Genomic DNA, 7,642 nt, shown 5'->3' on the forward strand with positions numbered 1-7,642 from the left:
ATTATGAGTTTTAATTTCTAAAACTATACTTTCTAAAATATTTAGATCATTTAAAGAAACAGTCATATCTGGATAGACCTCAAAAGAGATCGGTCCTTCACTTAAGCTTGTTTCAACAGAACCTAATAAAGAGTCTTAGAAATTTAAAAATCTAGCATCTCTTACTACGGCAAGAATACTAGTGTTTAATCCTTCTCTAGTTAAAGGTTTTATACCTACTTGAATTAAGCCTATATGAATATACTTATATTTTTTATGTTTATGTTGTTGTAAAGTTTTAGAAGAAAGTAAAGTGATTCGTTCAAAAGGTTTACTCAGTTGGAAATCTCTTTCCTCAGTTTTAATAACATAATCAGTATTCCATAAAGGAAATTTACTAACTTTATAAATCTGTTCTTTATCAACTTTAGGTATTTCCCATTCATCAATGGCTTTACTAAAATCTTGTAATATTAATTCATTTCTATTTATTACTCTTTTAATTTCTGAGGAATCAAAATCATCCGATTTAACACTAGTGACAGATCGACATAATAAAGGATCCATTTTGATATATCACTTAGGTAGCGACCACTGCCTGGTTACACCCTTTCGATGCCCAACAAAATCTCAACAAAGGGTCTTACTCACGGGTCCAGTAGGCATATCCAATACCATACATGATATATGTCCAATGAATACTTTACTATTGAGATCGTGTAACAGTGCTTAGATCGTTAGGCTCTGATACCAATAATACCCATACGATCGACCGAATCTAAACACTAATTACTAAATTGCTGAATGGGATGAAATAAGTAAAAGATCTATTTACATTTAAATCATATATAATAATCACAACTGTCCGATTAAATTCATTTACAATAATATGGATGTATTGCATTTTAAAGTACAATTTTAAAGTATGATACGTGGCGTTGTTATACCAAGAAGATGACTAATAAATAGTCCTTTGGACCAGTAGTCCGCACTTCTGGGTTTCCAGCCGATATATCAATACTTATTATTTGCAATTTATAAATCAACATGCAAAATAAATTTCTGATGTGGAAGATCAGACTAGGCTGCATCCACAGAGCATACTTATAAGCAACAGACAACACAATAAACAATTTATTTAATATTTATCAATTAACTCAACCGATTTTAATTGCTTTTATTTTAATTAAGGTTGAGGGTTCCTGCAACCTTAGCCTGGGATCCCCAGAACTAAGTCAGAGTGTGGAGGGAGAAGAGAAAGGTGCCGTAAACACGGACTTAGAAAGTAGCAGTTTATAAATTTAAACAAGCAATTTTATTTAAATACAAAATTGAAATACAATATATATATATATATATATATATATATATATATATATATATTGTATCAAGAATATTAAACTAGGGCTGAGCAAACAGTTAATTTGGTTCAAATCGAACCGAACTAAGGCAAAAAAAAAAAAAAATAGAAATTGAAATTTTTTGACAACAGACGAATCGAATCGAAATAAGCATTTTAACTGAATCAAATCGAACTGAACCAGTCGGTTCAGACAGTTTTTGTTCGGTTTTGCTATGTTGGTTTAGTCTTAAGCTTGATCGACGAATTTTTAGGAAATCAACTCGAACCAAACTACAAATTCGGTTCAAACTCAGTAAATCGAAAAATCGAATCTCCTTTAAATAGTTAACTGAAGCAAACTTAAATGGGTCAGTCCGATTTTTGGTTTCGTCGGTCTGTAGTTTTGCACATCCCTATATTAAATAACTAGTTAAGCCATTATTTAATTTTTATTATTTTTTATTTTAATTATAAAGTAAAAGAAAAACTAAAAGAAAATATATTTTTGAAGATAATATATCATTATTTCATTAATCAGCTTCAAATTAATACAAATAATACATGTAGAACATGATATATTTTTTGAATATCAAACATGGGACGAGCTGTCATATCCATGCTTATTTTCTCCCTCCATTTCTCAACTATAAATGCTATTATTTTATGTAACAAACCAACCTGGGAAAGCAATTTGATAAGGGCAGCGAGTGACGCCAGAGAGCGACTCTTAATAGGTTTCTAGGATGGCGAGGCTACCTAGGGTAGTGGAATGTAGTACATAAATATGAATTGATTCATACATTGAAAATAGAGAACTAATCACTAGAGTCAAATTTTGGTGGAATGGTTTGGTTAGTTAGAAGAACTCTAGGTTAAGCGTGCTCATTTGAGGAAAATCCTAGGATGGATACTCTTTTTGAAAATTCTCCATTCTACCCACAGGAAAAATCATGGGGATCCTTTCCAAATCCACTATGAGGTGGACTTTATTTAATCCAAAGCGGACAATTCATCTAGTGGTTAAAGCCAAGGCATGCATTTTATTGTCCCTAGACTTTGACTCTTCACTTAAAATTTCTTCAACTATTATTGAGTAGCATAAAAGCCTCTTTTACTAGCTTTTTTATTATGAGCTGGTTGAAAGATGAAGTGGACAGATATTTTTATCAAATAATTATAAAAAAAGAGCAAATCACCCTCGTTAGTGTGCAAAAACAATCTCTCTCATCTCTCATCCCTTTCTTCTTTCTCCTCTCTCTTATTGTTTCTATTACAACCTCGAAGAAACCCACTACAAAGAAGATCCACCAACTCCTCTTTCTTGATCAACTCTCAAAGATATTCTATTATTCTTTCTCAATTAACTCTACAATCAATTCTTCTTCAATCCCTTCTCTAAATCTACCTCCCTTTCCCCACTCCTTCCACTTCTATCATGGATTATGGCCTCACCTCTCTCTCACTATCTATCTCTTTGGTCCTCTAAAGAAGTGGCCTTAGAACCCCTCTCTCTTCTTATATTTGCCGCATCTTCATTCTCTCTTTAGAAACAATGATAATAATGTCGCGGTGTTGTCATATGATAAGAGGAGTACCTTTTCAAGATTGTGATAATTTGGGGGACTCAATAGTCGGCACATTAAAAATGCTTTATCGGTATGCAAGGAATGATTTTAATTTTCATTCAAAGGCTAATATAAGTGAAGCATTCTAGACAAGGTACATGAAAATTGATGGCAAGGAAGTCAAAGCTCAGATTTGGAATACCATCGGTGAAGAAAGGTTTTGTACGATCACTTCTGCTTACTATATAGTGTTTCTGGACACTACAAAAAAAAAGGCAATTTTTTGATCGAATTTTGTGACTGCCCTATTTCAATCGCAAAATTGCAATGATGTTGCGACCACTTGCAATAATGTTAAAGTAACAAAAATTTAATATTCACAGACGGATTTGCGATCAATCTACGACATATTTAGACACGGAATTGTGACCAATTTCATATCTGTCGCTAATTCTAGCGCTAATAGCTCCTGCGAGTTTGATTTTTATTTTGCGACCAAACGGCGATGAATTAGCGACAGATTTGCAACGCATGTGCGACCGTTTCACACTCCATTGCTAAATTGTGCGCTGCAATTTAGTGCCAAATTTTTTTTTTCTGGTTTGCAATGGATCAATGACAAATTTGTGATCGACCTTTTGCGATCGATTTTTTTCGTCGCAAATCGGTTGCAATTTGTTTACTTAGAAAATGACATCGCAGGATTAAAAATTGCAATCGAGTTTTAATGAATTGCGATCGATATGTCGGTTGCAAAATATTAGGGCTTTATAACCCCTTGGTCCCCTTGGTTGCGATCACAGTGCGCCCTTTCTCCCCCTTTTTCCCTCCCTTTCCAACTTCTTCTTCTTCTCTTTGTGGAACTGCCAATCACCATTTGCTGCCTCTGTCACCGGAATTCACCCCTGTTGCCAGAGAAGCCGCATCGTCCGCCTAGTCAGGTAGGTGCCCTTACCCTTTTATTTCAACAAATCTGTTAATCTATAACAATTTTTTATATTTTATTTAATTTTGTGTGCATTTTGGTTTGTTTTCTGTTGTAATTTATTTTTTATTTTGTGTGATTTTTGACTCATTTTTTGTTGTAATTTTTAACGGATAATATATATATATATATTTTTGTAAATAGGATTTGCTGGAAAGTTGATGAATTTTTTAAGTTTTGTTGTTATGTATTTGCTTTTTTTATGGAATTTTATTTGTTGTAATTTTGTATGAATGGATAATATTTTTTGTTGTAAAATTTTATTAATGAATGGATAATAGAAAATGACCTTAAATCTGAAAATTGTAAAAAATAATGCACAATTATTAGAAATAATTGTAATTTATACCAAAAAAAAAGTTAATGAGTGTAATTTTTAACAAAAATTAATTAGTGTATTTCGAACAAAAGTCAATTAGTCTAATTTATAAGCTACAAATTAGAAGTCATAAGAATATTATTTCAGTCAAATTAATTATAAGTCTAATTTTGTTAGAAAACACTTTAAAAACATTAGAAATAATTTTAATAAATCATATTTATTTAATAAGTTATAGTATGTTATGAAGAAGTTTCCGATGAAGTTAAATCATAAAATTTATGATTTTATGCCTCAAATAAGTTGGGCATGGTTAATAATGAAGTGAAATTATAAATTTGAATTGACTATAATAAATTAATTAATGGGAAAAATACATTTAAAGAGATAAATTTATAAAAACACTTGGACTTTCTTTTATGGCAATGAAATAAATGATAATAAGTAAATATGCAAAAGATAAGTAAGTTTATGCATTGACTTTGATATGGATTATGTTGATATTACTTTATGTGTGGATTTGTATTTTCATTTGAGTGGAAATGAAATGAATGTGATGAGTTTGAATAAGTAGTGGCCATATTTCACTTTGGAGAATGTTGTTGGAGAATATAGAAGTGTTTATGTTGTGTTTTTAACTTGAGATTTGATTATTTTAAGGCTGATAGTGTTGATTTTTATAGTGTTTTTATTGTAATTTTGATTGAAATTTCTATTACTTTTAATTTATTTAAATTAGTTTTTATGTAATATTGATATGTTTTTATTCAAAAGCTTCCTTTAATCACAACTCACTCGATTAGAAAGAAAATTTTAGGATTTTGCAAAGAAAAGAACAAAAATAAAGCAAGGTACAATTGGCACGCCCCAGCCCGTGTCACGAAGCACGGCCGTGTCTGGCACAAGGAGAGACAAACCAAGAGACAGAGAGATGCACGCCCCAAGCCGTGCCGAGGAACACGCCCGTGCGCACTAGCCTTCCCAGGCCGTGCTGCGGAACACGCCCGTGCCTCATATACCTCTGACTTCCAGAGAGATGCACGCCCCAGCCCGTGCTACCCCGCACGCCCGTGCGCGCTATCAACCAGACTTCCAGGAAACTGCACGGCCAGACAGCATGCCCGTGCGCGCTAGCTTGCCAGGCCATGCTACGGAACACAGCCCGTGCCAGAGCCTCTAATCCTCCAAAGACTGGCACGCCCCAGGCCGTGCTAGGCAACACGCCCGTGCAAGCAAGAATTCTATATTTTGAGTCAAAAGTTGCCAACTAATTTCTACCATTTTCACAAGATGCTTTGGATACTTTCTTCATATGCCAGTCAAAGTTCAACCATGTGCAATTGAGAAACCATAATTGAGAGCAATTCATGGCTTGATTTACAAACTTTTCCACCTCACAAAGTTGAACTTTACTCATTAAATCACAAGGCTTGTTCCCCCAAGAAGTCTATATAAGGAAGAGAAGGAGCCACTCCAAAGGCATCTAGCAAATCCCCATTCCATCACATTACACATTACACTCCACTCTCCATCTTTCTCTCATTCTCTTAGTCTTGTACATAGTTTTATTTTCTTTTGAAGTTAAGTATTCAAGAGTTGTGCAAAGGTTCAAGGAAGCCATCCAAGCAATTTATCGCTAGTTCTTATTTCTAAACTCTTAATCTTGTTTATTTCTTTCATTATTCTTATTGATTATGGAATGTTTATCAAGTATTATTGAGTTTTATTTAAGTACTATGTGTAACTAAACTCTTATACTAGGGGGTTTGATGTAGCTTAATCTCTTTTCCAATTTATGCAATTAGATTTATTTTTCCTTATTCAAGTTATGATTTATTAATGAACTTAATGCTTCTAGGCAGAATTTTCCCCTAGATTGATTTATTTCAATTATCACTATCGAAAGAAGGATCTTTGATATGAAAAGGTTAATAAAACACATGAGAATAATAACTTGATGCGGAAGCTATACGGTTTGACTCATGGGGGGTTTTCATAAGTTAATGGCCTTAGGTTATGAATTCACAAAACAAACCATAAAACTTAATGATTTAATTCATGTTTGATTGCGCTATTGGAAGATAGGTAATTAGACCGGGTTAAAATAGCTAACAATACATCGGGAGAGCTTGTTAGTGATTTTTGGGTTGTTTCCCCTACTTGAATAATCAAATTGATCAATGAACTAATGAAATAAATTGGCTAGAGTTAAGTGAAATCAAAACCCCTAGTAGTTTTACTTCCTTGATTTCTTTAATCAATAATTGCTTGCTTAACTTCTTATTTTTACTTGTTAAATTTAATTTCTACAAACAATTTCCTCAATCATCGTTTAAATAATAACAAGATAACATAATTTTGGTACTTGGATTACAATCCCTGTGGATACGATACTCTACTCATCATATATTACTTGTGGCGATTCGTACACTTGCGAAATAAGCTGACAAGTTTTTGGCGCCGTTGCCGGGGATTGGCAAATCCAATATCAATACGAATTATCTTTTTATTAATTTAAACATTCACTTATTCATTTTAGTCATTTAATTCTGTAGACCATCTCAGGTTTTATGCAAAGAAGATCTAGAAGGACAGAACCTCTGATCTTTGATCCAGAAATAGAAAAAACCTGCAGAAGAAACAGCGCAGCAAGGAGAGCACAAGAAAGCAGACCCGAACCACAATCAAATATGGACGGGATCAATCCTCAGCTTCCGAATATACCTCTTGATGCAAATCCTCAAGCCATATAGCAGCCAAACGTCCGCACATTGCGAGACTATACCACACCTTCTTTCAATGGAGCCACCTCCAGCATCACTAGACCAAGAGTGGAGGCAAATAATTTTGAAATTAAACCAGCAATAATACAAATGCTTTCCACTTCTATTCAATATGGAGGACTTCCTAGTGAAGATCCTAATGCTCATATTACTAATTTCCTGGAAATTTGTGACACTTTCAAACAAAATGGTGTTTCTGAAGATGCCATTAAATTAAGACTCTTTCCTTTCACTCTAAGGGACAAAGCACGATCATGGCTACAATCTTGTCCTGCTGGAAGTTTTACAACTTGGGAAGAATTAGCCCAGAAATTTTTGGCTAAATTCTTTCCATCTTCTAAAACAACTAAATTAAGAAATGAGATTATGACCTTTGCTCATCATGATCAAGAAAGTTTGTATGAGGCTTGGGAAAGATTCAAGGATTTGTTGAGAAAATGTCCTCACCATAGCCTGCCCAAATGGTTGCAGGTCCAAACTTTCTATAATTCATTGTCACCTAACATAAAATTACTTTGGATGCAGCTGCAGGAGGATCCTTCGAAAGAAAAGAGATCGACGAGGCATATGATTTGATAGAAGAAATGGCCAGTAATAGCCATTATCAAAGCAGCTCTGAGAGAAGAAAGACTGCTGGAATTTATGAGATCGATGCCATCACTGCACTAA

General features: G+C 33.7%; 1 non-coding gene across 1 annotated transcript; it reads right to left on the bottom strand.

The window, feature by feature from the left end:
- Positions 1-7,321: 7,321 nt before the first annotated feature.
- LOC119369717 (small nucleolar RNA R71) lies at positions 7,322-7,428 on the bottom strand. The gene has a single exon (XR_016321068.1). It is a non-coding gene; the product is annotated as a small nucleolar RNA R71 (small nucleolar RNA).
- Between the last annotated feature and the right edge of the window lie 214 nt (positions 7,429-7,642).

The sequence above is a fragment of the Jatropha curcas genome, chromosome 5 (assembly GCF_041381405.1).
Source record: "Jatropha curcas cultivar XTBG-Jc1 chromosome 5, XTBG_Jcur_1.0, whole genome shotgun sequence".
NCBI classification, from domain to species: domain Eukaryota; kingdom Viridiplantae; phylum Streptophyta; class Magnoliopsida; order Malpighiales; family Euphorbiaceae; genus Jatropha; species Jatropha curcas.